Raw genomic sequence first — 19,061 nt, 5'->3', positions numbered from 1 at the left:
ATGGTGGTAGACCTCGTTCTTTATTATGCCTGTGTACAACCGAATTTACGCAAAACATGAGGAAGGGAACCGTTTTGTACTAACCTCTATCGAGAGATGGCACATAGTATAGGCAACTATCCAGCAACGCTAATATCCTTGAGTCTGTTGTACACACATAGTGTTTGGGACAAAAAGAGCTCCAAATTTAAACTATAGCTGTATATGTATTAGCTCCTGCTACGCGAGTTGCAAGAAGGTTTATCAACTGGATGGCTACTCATGGCAGCGATAGCTCGTGACACGCTAAGTCCGCGATGCTTTTAGGGTTGTCGTAGACAGTCCTAGCACCCTGCATAGGCTAGCTGTAGACATGTTTTACACATTCTTAAAAGGTTAGTTTTAGGTTGTGCTCTAGGAATGCAAGATTATTATTTAGCTTGGTAACGAATGCGATAACACCATGTTTGCACTTTTATTTAGGGAAACGTTAAAAGACACCTGTAGTGAGCTGAGTCGGATGGTTTAATACCACCGATTTTACGCTGCTAAATAGTGCTCCAGTTTCGAATAAAAAGACAAAAAAAAAAAAAGAAAACCAGTATGGAATGTTTTCGATCGCTCTGGCACAGTGGCGAGTAGTATTTGGGACAAAAGTCCTTGCAACAGGAGTACGGCAACTAAAGCAAATAGCCTGCTTAGCATCCAGTAGTTCCGGACTATATTTGTGGGCGAGTAATTCGGACTCAAGTTCTCTCATTTGTGCCAGCGAAATAAGAAAATTAGTACTTGCCATCTCGCTTCTCACCCAAAACCAACAGACGTGCGTCTAGATACTTTGTTTCTGAAAGTAGTACATTTCCGCAGCGATCGTATAGAGCACTGCCGCTTCTTGAGCCCACAGGATCATCGCCAGGCGAAGCGCGCCGTTGCCGCATTCGGCCCGGGTGTCTTTTACGAGGGACCATGTATAAATCATAACCGCCGCTGCTGACGGTGCGCAAACAAGATTTACGCGCTGCAAAACGTGCGCGTCACGTCTGATAGAAAGAAACTGCACCGACCGACAGAACCCCCGTTTATGTGCCTACGCGATTCGCTTCCCGGACTGGTAGATTGCGGTGAACCGCGTTAGTATTCACTGCGCGGCCCCGGCTCTCGCAACGGCCGCTCCGGCGCGCACTTGACGGCCCACTCTGCAATGCGCTTCACGCAGTTCGTTGAACGCGCGCGCGAGACTCGGCCGTAGCGCGGCCACTTTCCTCCGAGTGACGTCCACATCGCCCCGTCACTGGGTAGCGTAGGAGGCGGCGCCCGACGCCCCGGTGGCACTCGGCCGACGCGCGGCGCTCCTACCTTGCTTCTGCTACGGGGTGCAGTGTTGCGTGCTTTGTTCGCATTGGCGAAACAGTTGCGCATTGAAGCGCACTGAGCGAGCGATGTCACCCGACACTCTGTTCAGGAGGGTTCGCAGGTGCGAGATGCTAGCTTGGCTGAGAATAATATAACCGGAATACATATCATAGCCATCGGGCTAGCATTTTTTATTTTTTACTATTTTGCGGTGATAGCAGTACCAGGGGTGCGTGACACAGGAGGAGGGGCGGGGGGGGGGGGCGTATAGGGAAACGTTTTTCTAGGGCAAGCAGCGTCAATGGTTCCTGTTCGCGGCGGCTCCTCGGACGCCTGCATAAATCGTTGAGCTCAATTTGAAAGTGATCAAGTTTCTGCAGTCAACTAATGATTACTGCGTAACTAGATGTGACAAGCACAATTCTTTGTCTTTGCTATCTGGAATTCCTAGCGTATAACAATCGAAAGTTATTAGTAACGTTATTCTGCAAATAGCGAATAAATTCATTTCGAGCAAACTGATCATTCCCTGTCAAATTGAGCTAGCCAGTACATGCTCTTTGTTACTCAATTAATTAACTACGTGTACTCAAAATTTGGACCTCTATTATCTAACACGCACCCATTAGCATGTCGTCGTACTTTCCCGCATTATGTGGAAGACACGTCTGACATGTAAAGCCCCGCTCTAACCAAGCTTCACGGACGTGCTTACATGGCCGAGGGATATAGTGTCTGACTAGGAATCCAAAGGTCCCGGGCTCAATTCCCACCAAACCCTTCTGTCGCAATGAAGCTGCCATAATTGGCAGCTCTTTCCAACTCGCCCATGTCGCAGATTTCCGTAATGTCACACAACCCGTCAAGCAATCAGTGCCTAGCCATGTTTTTTGCAAACTACCACTGTAAAAGGCATAATTATCGTTTTTCTCTTGCGCCGACTACTGCAACTCTGAAACCAGATTTTCTTGTTAACCGGAGCATTGTATCGCTTTCGCACGATCATTGGTTTCGCTGGCCTTAAAACATGCCGACCTTTTTTTTTTTCGTTTTTATATGTTCAATTTTTTTAGGTAATGCATAGCATTACCCACGAGAAAACACATAATGTGTTATTTATTTATTTATTTATTTATTTATTTATTTATTTATTTATTTATTTATTTATTTATTTATTTATTTCATACTGCCAGCCTGAATGTCAGGCTTTAGACAGGAAGGGGGGGGGGGGGGGATATAGAAGGATACAGTTCTCGAGAATACAATATACATGCTGTCTTGCGAAGGACGACGAGAAAAGGAACATATATCACTCGCACAGCGCAAAAAGAAATAAACAATGTGAGGTGTAAACACCACGGTATGACAATGGGAAACCCCGCTTTCTGTCACGGAATGCACTAAAAAATGGCGATAGCGTCGATTGCCCAACCCTATTTACCGTTAGGTCGTTCCAAGTATGGGTAGTTTTAAGGAAAAATGAGGCTTTGGGTAGACGAGCCGTACGTGAAAGTGCTGGAAGCTATATATAGTGGCTGCACAGCAACCATAGTTCTGCATAAAGAAAGCAACAAAATTCCCATAAAGAAAGGTGTTCGGCAAGGAGACACAATCTCTCCAGTACTATTCACAGCCTGCTTAGAGGAAGTATTCAGAGACTTGAAATGGGAGCAGTTAGGGATAAGGGTAGATGGAGAATACCTCAGTAATCTGCGATTTGCTGATGACATTGCCTTGCTAAGTAACTCGGGGGTTGAACTGCAAATAATGATTGGTGACCTAGACAGAAAAAGTATGGAAAGGTAGGCTTGAAAGTCAATATGCAGAAGACTAAGGTAATGTTCAACAGCCTCGGAAAGGAACAGCAGTTTACATTAGGTAGCGAAGTACTGGAAGTAGTAGGCGAATATGTCTGTTTAGGACCGGTAGTAACCGCAGATCCGGACCATGAAGAGGAAATAACAAGAATAATAAGATTGGGATGGAGCGCATTTGGCAAGCACTCCCAGATTATGACTAGCAGCTTACCGGTATCGCTAATGAGGAAAGTAAATAACAGCTGCATCTTACCTGTACTCACCTATGGGGCTGAAATGTGGAGGCTAACCAAGAGAGTTCTACTTAAGTTGAGGACAACCCAGAGGGCTATGGAACGAAAAATGGTAGGGGTAAAATTAAGAGATAGGAAGCGTGCAGAGTGGGTCAGAGAAATAACTCAGGTTACCGACATTCTAGTGGAAATTAAGACGAAGAAATGGGCATGGGCAGGACATGTAGTGCGAAGAAAGGATAACCGATGGTCGCTTAGGATACTAACAAACTGGATTCCAAGGGAAAGAAAGCGTAGCAGGGGGCGGCAGAAAGTTAGGTGGGCGGATGTGGTTAAGAAGTTCGCAGGGGTCAAGTGGATGCAGCTAGCACAGAACCGGGTTAAGTGGAGAAATATAGGAGAGGCCTTCGCCCTGTAGTGGGTATAGTCAGGATGATGATGATAATGACGACGACGACGATGATGATGATGACGCTGATGAGGCTTTGGGGATATTTGTTCTGCACAAAAACTCGCTCACCTTCTCTGAATGAAAATAATAGGTTTGTCGATGAGGAACTGAATGAAAATATGCGTTCTTTTTTATGCCAAGTTGGTTGGGGTAGGTGAAATAGAACATTTTTTATCTTTCTTGGAATATGAATTGTATATGAACCTGACATATTTACCTGGACATATTCAAGTGTGGTGATATTGAGCTCTGTGTGCGGATCCGAAACAACTGTCACATATTCTAAAACTGGCCTAATGAAAGATTTGTAGGCAAGTAGCCTGATTTCTGCCGGGGATTTAGACCTAAATATCCAGACCGCCTCACAGTTTTATTTACAGCGTACGTTATGTGGTCATTCCTTTTTAAATCTGATGTGATTATGACACCTAGATATTTGTAATTCATTACCTCAGATCAGGTGTTGTTATCGATGGTGCAGGAGAACTTCGGTGGATTGACTTTTCGTGTCACAATCATAGCTACTGTTCTTTTATACTTCGTGCACATTTGCCAAATTTTGGACCAGACCTGAATTTTGCTGAAGGGCATATCTAAAAGCACCTGATCGTTCTGGCTGGAAATCTCGTAATAAAGAAGTAATGGTCCCAGGATGGTATCATGATGAACGTCGAATTCAACAGGCACGGAATTCGAACTGATTCCGTCAATGAATACAGTTTGACTTCGGAATGAAAGATATGCCGCTAGCCATGAAAGCAGTGAATCGTTTTTAAAGATAGGGTTCAGTTTTGTAAATAATTTTTGATTGCACACGCGATCAAAAGCTTTCTCAAAATCTAGAAGTATGTCTACTTGACTACCTCTGTCTAATGTTGCTGCGAGAGCATGGACAGTTTCTAGTAGTTGTGTTACCACGGAATGCTTTCGACGAAAACAATGCTGTCGACTATCAGTAATGTCGTTCTGCTATCGTGACTAGGTCTTGACTCCTTCGGGCACAGCACATGTGGCAACATATCAGAAGCTTAAAGCCAATCTACTGCACTACACATGGCTTTGATGAGCAATGTCAGGATTGTCAGTCAGGCAGTAACGCTTGCAAGAAAATTAAAAACAAGTATAACGGGATGTAATCACGCATTGAATACAGCATTGTGCGAAGTTTGTTGACTAACACTCAATAAAAACAAAAGTAGTACAGAACCCAACGTAAATTAATTTAGAACTTATGGTCACCTGAATTAGAAGTACGAAAAATTTATTAGATTTATACAAAGCTTTGAAATATCAAGGCCTGCAAACTTGGGTGAAGATCCGGAAAGCCAAACGGAAGGCAGACAGGTGATTATAATAAATTTTAGCCATGCATTTCCTTCATACGCCATAGAACACCAAAACGCGCGTGTACACACTGTCATCGCAGTGTCAGCTATACATGTGATTAGATATTGCACATTACCATAATGTGGTGATAAGCTGAAAGCGTTCCGCAGTTTGTTCGTTGTATTTCTGTAAGCACATTCCTTACTGCTTCGGCATGCTGATTAATTCTTGACTGCGTGGTCAATCTTTCTGAAGCCACGGCAGGCTAGATTCAGGAGAAATGCCGGCCAACAGATTCGATAGCCATTCAAAAAGATAGCCATAATGTTTTATCGTCTTCTGTTTGCTAGAAAGCGGGGAATTAGGATTTAATTTGGCGCCGGTGGCTCGACCCATGATACCCCGTCCGCAGCGCACTTTGTGACAATTATTTCGGCGCTGGGCTTACTGTCATGTATGGTATCCGCTGGAAGCGTATACCATTGCTACTACTGTCATTTATCGCATGTACCTGGGCATTTGTGGCGATAGACAAGTATTTTAATTTTATTCTATTTCAAAGTTACTGATATATAATAGATGGAAGGTTTCTTAAACCAATCTTTAATTAACTTTATTTACCAATATTCTTAGCCAGGTAACTCGCACAGATTAAGCATGGTTGTGCATTTCTAGTACACAAATCTTTTCAACAATTTTGTTGAGAAAGTAAAGCGCTCAATGTAGCTATACTTATGAAGAAATCGTTAATGAACAACGAATTTCATAAGAAAACGCTACTTTTTATAATTAAGTGTCAGTTCCTGAGTCTGTTACAAGCCTGCTTTTCCTAGTTCATACGTTTGCACTTAACCGTGCATCTAGAGCCAGCAACCTTCTGTAGAAACTTAGGAACATATTATTTTAGTCAACATTTATGGACAAAGATTTGTCAGAAATTCAATCGCGACTTTATTTTGTGTAATTGTTGTCGTTTTCCACCGCGAAAGCAATGTACAAAGTGCGTACTTGTGCCACGGCAGAAAAGTAAGCAAATTAAAAACGCGAATATTGTGTTTATTTACAATAATGCTGAAGTATATCGACATTTCACCCCCTAAAGCTTTCAGGGTGAGTTACAGCACGTCATATAGATAAACATATTTTTAACGAAGGCAACTTCAGCATGAGAAGGTGAGCTAATTTGCGTTAAGTAAGCAGCTTTCGCGTCGATGGGCACTGAGATTCTGCGGATTTCGGGAAGCAAGCTGTTTCTCACGTTTTACGCTACGCGCCGGGGCTGATAGAAAAAAACAACAACAACAAACTAAACAAAACAACAAAAGAAAACAAAAAAAGCTAGGTTTATTTTAAATACATATGACACATAAAAGGCTGTTTTTAGATGCCACTAACATTTGGCACTGTTACTTGAAACAAGCCTTTAATGAAGTTGCGCTGTTTTATTTTGCTTCGTTTCTAAGTTATGCAATATATCCGAGTGTGACTGGCAAGCTTAATACTGCTAGCATTTTCTGCCACATCCTTGGATTGCCTTGATTCTCATCTATCAGAAGCGATCATTTGCACTTTTACATTCTTAAATGTGCTATATGAGAAGCGGAGCTGCAAAAAGCAAAGCATTTGTTTTGTATAGGTGAAAAATGTAGGCCAACAATACAGCCGTAAACGTTTCAGTTCTTAACAGTCTAGTAAAACAAGGAAAAGTGCTTCACTACGTATTGAGCTCCAAAATCTCATCCGTCGTATTCTCATGCTGGCGTATTAACCAACCATGCAGTCATAACGTTTCCGCCTGACGCTATAGTTGCTGATTTCGTCGCTAAATCGCCATCGTCCGCCAGAAAGCGTTGAAAGTGCAAACTGTTATGTACACTAGACGCGCTGGTGTTTACTGACAAGCTGGACAGTGAACACACAGAGGATAAAAAAGGTGGAGGGGGGGGGGGGGGGGGGGTGAAGAAACGTGGAAACCAAAGTGGAAAGAGAACGGTCAGCTATACCTAACATTTACCTAAGATATTGGATTTCTTATTAAGTGCTCTCAGCAGTGCGCTGTAAATTGCATGAATATAGGAATACATCCATTAAAATGCAATGGTGAGATTCTAAAAACAACAGTAATAAAAAGCAGAGAGAATATACATATAAATACATATAAATAAAATAGGGCGCATCACTAAATCAACCTATTAAAAACATTGACTAAGGCTTTCAGTAGTATTTTCCAAATCGCCTGGAGTCATCATACAATTATAGAGTTCATTCAAGCCCTCAGTGGTGGTAACAGGAAAAATGATGATAAAGTTTCATTTTACCAGTATTGTCTGACCCAGACAAAAAAAAGGTTCGATCTCGTCATTGTAGAATGTTTTAATAGTCAATGCCAGTTTTATTCGTGCATTGTATATTTTGCCGAGGAATTTCTAGAGGATTTTGCAACCGAGCCCTTTCTTATTTCAGATCCCCCGGCAGTAAAATTACAAATTCATGCTACAAACTGCGTTCCCTTTTCTAGACTTGATTCTTTCACCTGCGTGGTTTTTCAGCTGGTTCAAATTACTCCTGCGTATTCTAAAGTAGACCTAATGTTATTCGAATGCGAGCTTCCGTTCAGTGATCGAGGAGCACCTTTACAATTTGTTGCAAAGAACGAAGGCGTTGACAAGCGTATTATTAATCAAACTCGTAGAACATTTCAGTAAAATTTATCCGGAAGTATTTACGTGCTCTACGACATGATTAAAATTTCGTTGAACAAAACTCAGTTCAGTTCAGTCGTTCAATCGTGCCCTGGACGATATCACGCCAAGCTTTCCGGTCTCCCTTTGTCTTCCTAATATCACCTAGTTTCATCTGCAGCGCCTCGAGGATGCCATAGCACGCGTTATACAATTCTTGGTTGGCAGTCTGATGTCTCTGCTCTTTACTAGGCGGTCAAGGCTAGCCATGGCTCTCTTTCTCAGAAGCAGGCGTGTCGTAATTTCGTGGCTGCAGTCACCTTCCGGGGTAATCTTGGAGCCCAAGAAGAGAAAGAGAGAAGAGAGAGAGAGAAACAAAACTAGCCCAACCTAATTGTACTTTGATAGTATAGTGTTGTTTACTTTATGTTAGCTAAGACACTTTTCCTTCTTTTTCTTAATCTACATAATAACATAATAACAATTTACATTATCCAAATTCATCTTCCACCAGCTACAGAACATGTAAACTTTTCGGAAGTCGCACTGCAATGTAGTGATAGAGGCTAAAGCTTGCTTTAAACAATACAAGACACAGTCGCTAACATGCACTCGGATGGTAGATTGAATTCCTTCTACTAAATCATTTATATCAAGAAAAAACCATGACTGCCTAAGTACAGAGACTTGAAAGGCACTATTCATAGCACGTGCACTGGGGCTGGCGTCAGCTCATTAATATAAGGACTTACTTTTTGCGAAAGTGTCAATAATGATTCATCCAGCCTAAATTATTTTCAGAAACGCATAAGAATAATAACGTTAAGAAAATCACATTGGGCAGGACATCAAATGCTTTCCGAAAGTCCGGAACAAAGGCATCTACTTTTTCCCCACCGTCCAATGCTATTGCCATGACATGCGTAAGATCTGTTTGCTTCGTCGCACATGAAAAACCGAAGATAAAATCATGACGAAAATTGAGCAGACTTCTCTTAATGGGGTTCACATTACTGGAGTAGAGGAAGTGTTTGAGCGAGTAATCCAATGCCTGCGAGTGCTACCAAATGTCCAAGACGGTTGCTTTGCATTGATAGTGCACATGTAAGCCTGTTTCATAGGTTATTTCAATACTCCTCTATCTTTTACAAGGTTATATAGTTCCTCGCGGAAGCCGACTGTCAGATGGAAGTGTTTTAGGTGAAATGTGTCAAGAGAAGTTCCGAGTTATTGCGACGCAGTCAAGGACCAAACTCTTTCTTTAAAACTTGCCTCGTATTTGAAAGAGATGGTAGCAGTTCCCGCTAAGTTAACGTTATTTTTTTCGTGCCTCAAATAAGAGCACTAGAATGGTACGTAACTAACAGCAATCATTTTAAAGCGAAGTTTTGGTGAACGTCTGTCTGTAAAACTCGCAGTGCAGGGCTATTTAGGTCTTGAAATTTTATTATATAGATAAGAATTCTACGGGAGCTGTAACCTTAATTTAGCTCGTCCTTACTGTCGCGCTATACGTGATCATAGGAACTAACAAAGCGACGTTCAGAACTTTCGACTACAAAAGAGAATAGAAAAACACGTACGTAATAAAGAATACGGGTGCTGGAAGATGGAGAAACGAACAAAGGCGAGAAGATAGCCCCGCCGCACTTCGTTTGTTTCTCCTTCCTGTCTAGACACTTTGGCAGAATTAGTTTTCAAACGGAAGCTTCCGTACTATGAAAAATAAGCGAAAGTGAGTTGCGGAGGAGGCGCGAAAGGGAACATCTTTTCGTCCATGATAAGAAAGCCCAGCCGGACAACGCTGGAGGGGCGTCTCGTACCATAAAAGCCAGCGTTTCTTTCGAACAAACAAGCCACAGTCACCAGCGCAGGCGGTGAAAAAGAGCACTAAAGTCGACTCGAGAGCGCCTTTTTAAACCGCCAGGAGCTGGTGGCCTGCAGCGGCGGCGAGTAAGAAAGATAGGCAGCGCTGCGCACCAGTTTGGAAGATAAAGCGCCTAAGAGGGAAAGCCTCTTCCTTGCGCAGATTTTTCGTCCTCGGGCCTTCTTTTTAGTCGCTCATCAGGCAATGGCGCTTGCCCCGTTCGTCTGTGCGTCTTTTGAAGGCTTCCAAGGGAAAAAAAAACAGCTCGGCGGTCCCACGGTGGCTGTGCGAGGTGGCTTGACAAAGCCTCTTTGTTTGACAAGTGCGGGGTTAACGGTGTCTATTACGGGCCGGGGGCGACCATCGAAAGGATTAGGTGTGCTTCAAGAAAGCAAGCATGCGGCACATCTCGCAACAGACATCAAAGGGTTGACAAGAAAGAGCGGGAATGAAAGATGCCCGGGAGAATTTTTTTTCTTTTTGTCGTCTTTGACTTGTACGAAGATGGACGGAGTAATATCAAAATTCAGCATGACGTAGAACCGTGCTTTGTTTGAGTTTGTGTGAACGAAGTAGTTAACCGCTGTGAGAACGTCATGTACGCGTCTTTTATTTACCTTTTAAATTGAAAAAGCTTAGAAATATAGACAAATCATGGCAGGCTCAAGTGCGGGCTTGTCGACTCCTAGAACGGTAAACGAAAAAAAAAAAAAAAAAAGCTGACAGAACGATCAGGTGAACGGGAGCGAGAAAGCTGCGACAGCAGTTAGATGTTTACTCACAGGTATTTTGCTCTCTCTCGATTATATTGCTCTTGGTCGGCGAGACTCGAAAGTCTCTGCTTCCGTTCATGAAATTGGGCCAGTGATGCTTGTAAAGTCCGTCCGGAAGTGGTTGTTGGGTTACTAACGGTACGATTGCAAAAATGAGAACGTTGGAGAATCTCGACAGTGAGAGGCTGAAGTCGAAATGGAAACTATTTACAAGTGTGCCTACAAATGTCGATTGAGAGGTGATTCCGTGGCCCGGCTTATCGAATCGCGTCAGGTTGAAGCAGGAGACTCCGCCTCCAAAACACGTAACGTAGAACATGCGCTTGGCTTGACGGAAGTTCTGACAATTTAAAAGCAACCCCCCCCCCCCCCCCCCCCCCCCCCAACCCAGTTCCATACCCTCCGAGTAAGAAGAAAAGGTGTTCGATGCAGAACACAGCCCGGTTATTTGTAGGAAAAAAGTTGGCATGATTCACTTTAACGTAAGAAGGAAGGGGGCGCTTGATCAAGCGGACGAAGCCACTACACGCCGAAGCTGAGCGTTGTTGCCTACCAGCATGCCATCTTTGCATCGCTTTTGTCCTAGCTTATGAAATTTTGATTTGGCTATCGAAACATTAGAGATGCTGTGTACACATGTGTGTACAATTGCGCCTTTATCATTCGCCTGGTATACTTGCAATCCGTAGAAGCTCGCCTCATTCTGTGTAAGCGAATGTTTTCGACTACACCAGTCATACTTATTGTCCAAAGTTCTCCGTTACCGTTAACAAATCCTGGTATCAAACACAGTCTTCAGCGCAGGGGCTCTTCGCGTGCCATTTATGTTGACTAACCGATGTGGGTTTGTACAGGCAGCCGCGATCCTGGTCTTGTTATCGCTGAAGTTGGAACAGATGTAGCCTACATTATCTACAGAATTTTCAATATAGAAAGCAAAAACTGTGCAGGCTCCATGCTTTGTGCGCTTGCTTCACAGGGGTTTCACAGAATCCGGGCTAACTAAACACATATTTATGAAAGCAGGGTGCGTCATTCGACATTTATTGGAAACTAGCTGACTATAAAACTCTGGCGCCTACGTAGAAATGTTCCAGAATCGAGTTGATGGCTTTATCCCTTGCTTGGTCATGCAATGCCTCATTCGAGATGTGTAGCTGCAATTAGTTTACGGGTTTGATTATGCCAATGATCAAACGTTGACTGGCATGGGATCGCGAGGGAATGCAGACCTATTAATGGCAATGTAATGTTTGTATTAGGTTAGCGATAACTGCTTCCCGCTCGCTGAAGTGTTTCGTATGTGTTTAATATGTGTAATTAGATCCAACTTGGAGACGTCACTGATGCAAGGTTTTCTGTATGTGGTCATTTGTGGTCATTGATTGAGGGGTGGTTGGAATTTGTAACTTCGTTGGGTGCTGAAGGTCCTTGATGAAGTTGGTGTTACTTAGCTTAAGCTTTTGCCCTCCCACAGAAGCATCGAACCGAACGTGCAATGCAGCACGCTTTTGACGAGGTAACATTCAACCGGTGAAACGATGGAGTTTACCTTGAAGTATGCTCATACGATCACGAGCTTATTGTCTTATTCTACGGCACGAACTTTCATTATCTCTGTTGATGTGTCCTCGAAGCCGTAATGGAGGTGGCTCATGCGGCGTTAAATGGTCCCACTGGCTGCACTATTGTCGGGATGGCCCCCAGAGCTCAGCAGTACTCTTATTCGTTGCTCAGAATCCGTGCAGATCTCGGATGCATACAGCAGGGAGCATAGCTTGACGGCGTGGCGAATGCACGCGCTTATGCGGTCAAGGAGCTTAAATTGACTGCGACGTGGGAGAGGTGCTGTGTGGTTCATGGAGAGTAGCCATGGCGAATGGACTGCAGTCCGTGACACTCGTCAGTGGCAAAACCAGCCTGATAGTCGAAGAATGCTGGTTAGTATATTTATTGGTGGTGCCCACTGGTGGGCTTGAGGCCGACGATGGCTTAAAACTGAATAAAGAGCTAGCAATAGCTGCGAAAAAAAAAAAGAGACAAGCACGTGTCCTTCATATTATTTTTCGTTCCTCCGAAAAGCGTCAGACATGTGTGACGCTTTGAAAGGAAATACAGCAGCGTCCCAACAGTGGCGTAAGGATGGTTTCCACGCGCTTACGTCACTTCTGCTATAATAAAATGTCATTGAAACGTGATCGATGGATTGAAAAGGTCTAGCACTACTCGAATGGTGTCTTTATTTTGCTTTCCCTATATGAGTACTGTTGAATTAAACCCTTGCGCCATTCCATTTCCTTCATTATTCGACCCATGCTCAATTTTGCAGAACAAACCAAGGGGGTCTGAACCAATACCCCGTCTTGCTGGCGAAACATTACCGAAAATGCAGGACTTTGCCTATAAGCGGTAACCGCATTGAGCGACAATTCCTAGCGATGCGTCACGCGAAGACAACGCCAATGCCTGTCGTTGCCGCTGGTGCATCTCAGCGACAGAGAGGCGCGTTTTCAGCGTTGCTTTGTTACCGCCGCCTCGTCGTTCGGTCAAGGGGAGTACAGTTACGCTATGTCCCGTTTCTAACACTAAACAGCACGAAGTACGATAAAACACTGATGAAAATTCCTGTAACGCATCGCGTTTAAGAAATAAGAAAAAGTCACAGTGCAGCGGTGCGCTACTGCACTGCAATGTAGACTTGGATTGTAAGCAATAACAATGTCTAGCCACACTAGCCTTATTAGGTTTCCTTTAGTGCCCTACCAATCATTTGCTGAATTGTCTCGATGCGCTCATATATGAACGGATCAGACGAAGTGAGCGCCTACAGGTTCTTCGCTCAAACCGGATTGGAAAACAAACTTTGCTCGCAAAAAATGAAAGAAAAGAAATCCAGAACAAAAGCTGAGTACCCCAAAGCCTTCTACGATTGGTTGCCTCGCAAGCTGCTTCCGTACGACACGCGAAATTTTCTAAAAACCGAGAAGCTGAGCGACAGCGACGAGCGGCAGTGCTTTGGCGGCATCACGGGGAAGGCATCACGGGGCGTGTCGCTGCGAATTGTCGCTTCATTTATTAAATAAATGGACTTTAATAAATTTAATAAATAGACTGATGGTTTAGTTAACCAATCTAAATCAATAATTAGGATATAGGGAGAAAAATGAGCATGATAGCTACTGCTACCACCCCGTTTCAAAGGGGACGCTCCTATATTCCATCCATCCATCCATCATGCGGTTAGCGCTTTATTTCGCAACCACTACAAGCTAGCCGATTTGCCAAAAATGAGCTGGTTTACATGTAATACTTCTATTTATAAAACATTCAAATTCAGCACTTTTTCAAATACATTGATAAACTCAGGTACACAAGACTGAGTTTTCAAAACATCAATTGTCTGCCATATAGAATCTCCAAAATACTCTGGAATTGTTCTGACATGAATATCAGCCTCACGATAAGCCATTCGGGGTTTCCTCATGATAGGTAAGCATAATATCATTATAATATCGTACAGAACACTGTCATCACTTTCCACAGCCAAGAACCGAAATTCCATGGGGGTTAAAGGGAAATCTTTGTGCAAAGTTCCCTGCAGAACATCTCAAAAGAAAACTCCATCCCAATAATCTATAAACGCATGTTCAACAGTCTCCGACTTTCTACACAAAATACAGCTTACACTCCATGGCACAAAGATTTCCTTTTCTGCCATCCATGCCTTCAGAGGCCACAGAAACGCATTGTTTCTTTCCGAATAAAGGTGGGCCTAATGCATGCATTGCCTTATGACTGTCAGCTAATGCTTAGGTGCGTCGTAAGAAAGAAACTAATTACAGAAGTAAAAGCAAACGCTATCGCGTTGAACTTTTTAAGGCGAAGATTAAGCGTCCCCCAAATTTTGTGTCCAAATGAAATTAGGAGACGCCTGCTTCTGGGAAAGAGAGCAGTGGCCAGCCTTGACCGCCTAGTAAAGAGCAGAGACATTAGTCTGCCAACCAAAATCCGTATAACTCGTGCTATGGTCTTTCCAGTTGTGAGAGTTGAACTGTGAAGAAGGCTGACCGCCGAAGAATAGACGCGTTTGAATTGTGGTGCTTGCGGATACTCTTGAGAGTTCCTTGGACTGCCAGAAGATCAAATCAGTCGATATTGTCGACCATAAACCCTGACTGCTCATTGGAGGGTCAAATTCTAAAGCTAAAGCTCAGCTACTTTGGTCATCTGATGAGAAGAGAGGAATCGCCGGAGAAAGATTTGATGTTGGGAAAGGTTGAGGGTCATCGAAGAAGGGGTAGGCAGCGAAAGCGGTGGTTAGATGGCATCCTAGAGGCGCTGCAGATGAAGTTATGTGATGTTAGGAAGATAGCGAGAGACCGGAAAGCGTGGCGTGATATGGTCCATAGGGTCACGAAGAGTCGGACACGACTGAACGCCTGAACTGAACTGAACTGAACTGAAATTTTGTGTCTTGTCTGAGAGCCCTAGCGGAGGTCGGAATGAGTTTGTAGATGGCTGTCGGCAGACTGAAGTTTAGGTGGACTGTATTCGCGTGTTCCGAAGGTGTTTGCAATGTTTATTTGCAGGTGAGTGAAACTTCATAAGCCACATGTGCGGTTTACGAAGTTCACTGACCCGTGGCAAGGTTTATATAGGCCACACGGGTCGTAGTATTAACGACAGAGCACTGGAGCACTGAAAATCGCTAAAGAATGGAACCGGGTCTAATTTGCCCCTTCATTGCAAAGAGTGCATATGTGAGCCGGTGTTTTACGGTATCATGATTCTTAGCAGAAGTCGCGATAAAACAGCGCATGAGGTTCTTGAAGACTTTCTGATAGCAAAGAAAGGAGATGCATGCCGTAGTGACTGTTATGTTGTCTTATAAAGTAAGGAAATCATGTTCATTGAATCTGTTTCATAATCACCAGGTCTTGTTAGCTAAAGTGTATGCCCGTTCTACATGGCGTTGATTTGTGGTTGAATACCCATGCGCAAAGGATTTTGTCACTGTTTGTTTTGTGCATGCCTTTGGTTGTGTCTGACGCTGCTTTGCAACGATATAGTGTTGTATTACAAGTAGGTAACGATAACTGGGTAAGCGAAGGCAAAATAAACTAGTTTCGATCAATGTAAATTGTATTTCCACGACGGAAGGATGTGATGGCGATTGTTAGAAGGTCATGTGACTGAGCGCCTGTATATATTTGAGCCCCTATCTTGTAAATAGACAGTTTGTAGTCCAGCCTATTTATTTCTACGTCTCTGCTTTTCCCTGAGTGCGTCTTCTTGGCTGGTTAGTCTTTCTTCACGCATAATAAAGGGGGTTTAGAATGAATAAATAGAGTGCCTTGGTTTTCGTTCGAGGGTTCCAGGGATTTTGTACCTGATGTTACATAACATAAATAAACTGGCTTGGTTTGGTAAAGCAACTTTGTTGATAAAGCATGGTTTGAACCTAGTTAGAGCCAAAGCTATGAGTGTTGCAGCGAATATTTCTGCGGACACCTGGATATATGTGCCACAACGTTCGAACGAACCTTCTGTCCTAGCAACTCACTGTTGTCGGTAGCCTCTACCAACTACCGAGTTATCTGTCTTCTTCTTCTTCTTCTTTCTCTTTTCTCTCTTCTTCTTTCTTCTTCTTCTTTCTCTTTTCTTTCTTCTTCTTCTTTCTTCTTCTTCTTTCTCTTTTCTTTCTTCTTCTTCTTTCTCTTTTCTTTCTTCTTCTTCTTTCTCTTTTCTTTCTTCTTCTTCTTTCTCTTTTCTTTCTTCTTCTTCTTTCTCTTTTCTTTCTTCTTCTTCTTTCTCTTTTCTTTCTTCTTCTTCTTTCTCTTTTCTTTCTTCTTCTCCTCCTTCTCCTTCTCCTTCTCCTCCTTCTCCTTCTCCTTCTCCTCCTTCTCCTTCTCCTTCTCCTCCTTCTCCTTCTCCTTCTCCTTCTCCTTCTTCTCCTTCTCCTTCTTCTTCTCCTCCTTCTCCTTCTCCTTCTTCTCCTTCTCCTTCTCCTTCTCCTCCTTCTCCTTCTCCTTCTCCTTCTTCTCCTTCTACTTCTACTTCTACTTCTACTTCTCCTTCTCCTTCTCCTTCTCCTTCTCCTCCTTCTCCTTCTCCTTCTCCTCCTTCTCCTTCTCCTTCTTCTCCTTCTCCTTCTCCTTCTCCTCCTCCTCCTTCTCCTTCTCCTCCTTCTCCTTCTCCTCCTTCTCCTTCTCCTTCTCCTCCTTCTCCTTCTCCTTCTCCTCCTTCTTCTCCTTCTCCTCCTTCTCCTCCTCCTTCTCCTCCTCCTTCTCCTCCTTCTCCTTCTCCTTCTCCTTTTCCTTTTCCTTTTTCTTTCTCTTTTTCTTTTCCTTTTCCTTTTTCTTTTTTTTTCTTTTTCTTTTTCTTTCTCTTTTTCTTTTTCTTTTTCTTCTCTTTCTTTTTCTTTTTCTTTTTCTTCTTTTTGTTTTTCTTTTCCTTTTTGTTTTCCTTTTCCTTTTTCTTTTTCTTCTTTTTCTTTTTCTTTTCCTTTTTGTTTTCCTTTTTCTTTTTCTTTTTCTTTTCTTTCTTCTTCTTCTTCCTTCCTTCTACACCTCCTGGTCCAGCTCTCGGCCTATACCACATGACAGTTGCTAGGGAACGGCACACGGTGCCATAATGCTACGCCGATGGCTTGAAAACCTAGCGGAGCGTAGCTTTCGCTACAAAACATGTTCCCTTTCATCGTTTCCTTCTACTGCTCCAAGTTTACAGGCTAGCAGGAATTGTTTCTTCAGGACAAGAAAAATTGAGGCAGTTGTAACGGCTTTTAGCTGGACATCCAGAGCATACCCACGTTTACCTTGTACGCATCAATAGTTGGTGTCGCCACGGCATGGCTTCGGAGCTGACGTTCGTCCAGAAACTTTCCTCGGCTGTCTATGGCGCTGTTCGAAGGACGAGGATGGAATAGATACACCCTCGACAGGACTATAGCGCCTGTCGTTTGTACGATGAGTCAAGACCAGTCGCTGGTCCTGTCACGTGTGTGTCTCTTTTGTCCTCGTCCTTCACGCCGTATTCTTCTTGTGTAGGCCCGACAAAAACGAGAATTTGTGCACATTAGGCTTTGTTATTAGTGCACAGTTTACTCTGACGGTAGCGTTTTATTTGTGTTTTAAATTTCGAATTTATTCCATCTCAACAAATATTCGGAAACATAACAGGATTATTTTCTTGCGCTTGCTTCTTACTAACAAGTCTAAGCACAGATGTATACACTCATAGAATTATTAGTATTAGTTACAGAGTGGCCGCACTACGAAATGCGGCCACTCTGTGCCTAATGTCTCTCTAACTTTTTGCTCCGACGTGGTGGTGCAGTGGTTTTGGCGCTCGACTACTGTGCCCAAGGATGCGGGGCCGAATCCCGGCCGCGGCGGCCGCTTTTAGATGGAGACGAAAAGCAAAGCTCCCGTGCGCTGTGCGATGTCAGAGCATGTTAAAGCATCACAGGTGTTCGAAATTTCCGGAGTCCTCCACTACGGCGTCTCTCATAGCCTTAGTGGCTTTGGGACGTTAAACCCCACAAACCAAACCAACCAGCCATACAAAGGGAGAGAGAATAGAGAAGGTATCGGTTGCTATTCTACACTAGATGAGAAGGAAGACTATAAAGGAGAGAGAGAGAGAAAGTCTGGATTGAAAATAAAGACCGTATAGAATAATTAGAATATGACTATGGCGGCTTGAATAACTCAGGGTCTGTACTTCTTTGATTGTGCCCCTTGCGCAAGGATAGGTACCACAGGAGATCTCCTGAGACACGATGGAAGAACATCGTAGCGCGGCGCCACAAATAGGGATTTGAGCAGCTTTCGGGGCACGGGGCCCTCGTTACGGCCCGCCTCGGACGGTGTGCACTGGAACGCGTGGTACGGGGTTTCGCACGGACAGGCCGCTCACGCAACAGCGTGATGCCGGCGGGGTGTCTCACACACATGCTGGCCACGTCCCGCCGATGCGCGCCGGGGATCCTCGGCTGGACGCCGTGGCAGCGGATCGACCGTCCTTCATTATGGAGCAGAGCGGCCGGCGCGCGTTCATTACACGAACGGGGCCCTAATCCTCTCCCCGCTGCCCGCTATTTCCGGGCACGACCATCGATTATTGAGTGCCGTGCATCGTCATGTCCGTCCGTCCTTCCGGCCGGCCGTCTGTCGGCCTCATGCTGCTTTTTCGCCTCCTTGGCCGCACGCACGCACGCAGTTTTCTCCTGGGAGTCCCACCACCGACGCAGCCACGCGCGCACTCTACTGCCTCCCTCGGGGATTAGCGAGGAGGCGGGACCGGGCCCGAAATCCTCAGATTCCCGACCTGCCAGCAGCAACGCTGCCTCCACTGCGCGGGCCCCGCTCGGGCAAGGCCGGACGCCGCCACCGTGAAAGCAGCCGCCAGCGACACGAGTCACCTTCGCAGCCACCGCCGCCGCCACCGGCACGAATTCCGCCTGCCTGCACACATCGCACTCAGCTCCCGAGGCCCGGCAGCGAGGACCCTGTTCGCCTTACTTTCCGCTGCTCCGACCTCATTCTTCCTGCCCCCCGGCAGACAAGACGGGAAGGGG

The 19,061-nt window shown here is 44.4% G+C and overlaps 1 protein-coding gene across 1 annotated transcript in view; it reads left to right on the top strand.

Annotated features, from left to right (window-relative positions):
* Positions 1–19,061, top strand: part of LOC146190952 (uncharacterized) — an 80,167-nt gene that overhangs the window by 41,376 nt on the left and 19,730 nt on the right. The window lies entirely within an intron of this gene.

The sequence above is a fragment of the Amblyomma maculatum genome, chromosome 4 (assembly GCF_055883805.1).
Source record: "Amblyomma maculatum isolate TAMU_Amacu chromosome 4, ASM5588380v1, whole genome shotgun sequence".
In the NCBI taxonomy this organism is placed as follows: Eukaryota; Metazoa; Arthropoda; class Arachnida; order Ixodida; family Ixodidae; genus Amblyomma; species Amblyomma maculatum.
This window is presented reverse-complemented; position numbering and strand designations above follow the sequence as displayed.